The following is a 2500-nucleotide window of genomic DNA, read 5'->3' as shown; positions in this document are numbered from 1 at the left end:
CACTGCCCCGAAACCTTTGTAAACGAGTACTTGTGAAGGTCCACAAACAGGCTCTTTACCTGGGCAATCCTCATTGTAGATAACAGGAAGAAAATTCACAATTAAGTAAAATAATCATTCCAATTGTGTTAACGTATAGCTATGTCTAGTTAATATTGTGGTGAATTTTGGGGGAGAGCTAACCGCGCCGACAATATCGATGTGACATCTCTTGTCAAAATGTTGTCAATTTTTTTACTTGTATTTCTCACCCTGGTGATAGATTATGCAATTTATATCGGTGTAGGCGACACGATTTCTCACCCGACACGATTTCTCACCCCCAGCTCTATATCTCAATCGGGGTATTGTCTGATGTTTTTCATCCGGGCTGTTTGATCTTTTCGAATAAATTTTATTTTACGACAATAACAGAACTGTTTCTTTACTGTATACAATCATATTTTCTCTGTTGAAAAAATACAATCCATACATCAGTTAATCAGGGGAAAATGTTTGCTAAAGGAAAATGTTTACTAAAGGAATTACAATAGCATCAATAGTTAATAGCGATAACTCCTTACTGATGACACACGTATTCAGTGAAGAACAAAAAAGCGCGATGAATTTTCACTTTGCCTCGGATCAACAACCGATAAACGCTTAGCTCTGAGAATGTCCTGCAGGTACATTATGTATATTACTACGAATCCGAAATAAGCCTGGATAATCTACGTTTCACCCTTTATTTCCTTGCGCCTTGCTTGGCAACACCTCACATTTTGCTTTAACGTTGAACGTTCGCCCAGGTGAGGAAGGCAACGGGTTCTGTCCCCAGGCCGGGACATACCAAAGTCCTTTAAATGGTAGTTGTTATTCCCTGCTTAGCGTTCAGCATTTAGGGAAATAGCAACAACTGGTTCACCCGTTGTCAGTATAATGTTTCTTGACGGAATGGTGTGCTGGATACCTTCGGCATTGCATTTCAGTAAGATAACAATATAAAGTATAAAGTATTATAAGAACTGACATACAAGGCACATACTCCTGGTCCTCAACAAAATAAACAAATACATGTACCACAAACAGTGGGGCTCAAAATAAAGGGAGATGAGGCGGTAAAACCAAAATCTGCCTCATTTCCATTTGACAGGGAAGAGGAAACGGAATTTTGTGTTCCCTCCATCATCAAATGTTTCAAACCAAATGTGACGTCATCAAATAACGACAAGGATGAAATGGATGACCAGGAGTTACATGCGTTGTTTGAGTTAGCCCAGGGAGGACAACAGAACAAGTATGGAAACACAGTGGGTGTCCTTCAGATCCATTTCGTCAATGATGGTGTAATCTGTGACTATGACTGTTCCTTATCCCGTCTACCGGAACCAAACTGGGGAAAAAAAAGACTTAAAATATGTGTCGAAGTCGTTATACCTTCTGAGCCGCTGGTAGTGGAATATATCAAATGCGAAAGAACGCGTTCGCAGGGGCCAGGGAACTGTTGTGGTGAAGCCCTCCTCGAGGCTATGGCGGAAAATTCTGCCAGGGACGGGGAACTGCCATTACAGAAGCCTGGTCACTGTTGCTCGACTGGCGCGAATCAATCAGATAGCGCCGTGGGGTACTCACCGGCACAGCTAGGCAGACTAAAGCACCCCCAAAAGTTGACTATATTGATGTGGGTGGTGACTAGGCAATAGTTTCATAGTATATCAGTTACACGGCACTACTGTGTCCTCAGGTTTAAGAATAAAACCAAGGACAGTAAAAATCCCTGTGTATTTTTATGACCTATGTAAATGGGATCAAATTGTACAGTTGGGAGACAGCTTTTAATTAGTAGCTCTATTTAAGTCTGAAAGAGACGGTTCTCTGCCTATCAGGCAGCCTCGCTCTGGGCCTCTAGAGACAGAGTGGTTTTCCGCTTAACCGTTAACGGAAACTCCGAGGAATTTTGGGGAGAGTTAACCGCGCCGACAACATCGATGTGACATCTCGGCGCAGTCTCTTTACATCCTGACAATCAACTGAAAACACGTGAGGGATTTTCCACCACATATTCTGATAGATTTTGGGACCTGAGAGCAGTACTACATGTTGTGACGGTGTGTGCTAACACATACCAAATTCACGACAATATGGTGGCGTGGAAGGGTCTAGACTTGTTATTAAATCATTTGTTGACTTATAGGTGGATTCGTTCATTTGTTTTATGTCGACTTTTTGATATTTCATTAAACATGTCAACTTAATTAAATCGACTTCTTTATGACGTTTGTAGTAAGATGAGGAATAGTGATAAAGATAGTGCCGTCGCTGTGGCTCGAACCCGCGACCCTTGGCTCTCCAGCCCGATGCTCTAACGCTGAGCTAAAGGGAAATTCCCTACAGCTGACGCTTGTAAGGCAACCTAATTAATGCACAACTTTTACACTATTCCCCCCTTTTTTCAATCACCAACCCAGGTTGTTTGACTCCCCGCCAAGGGTTCTCCTACCTTGAATCGGGAGGCCCAACA

Source organism: Mizuhopecten yessoensis, unplaced genomic scaffold (assembly GCF_002113885.1).
Source record: "Mizuhopecten yessoensis strain PY_sf001 unplaced genomic scaffold, ASM211388v2 scaffold2091, whole genome shotgun sequence".
NCBI classification, from domain to species: domain Eukaryota; kingdom Metazoa; phylum Mollusca; class Bivalvia; order Pectinida; family Pectinidae; genus Mizuhopecten; species Mizuhopecten yessoensis.
This window is presented reverse-complemented; position numbering follows the sequence as displayed.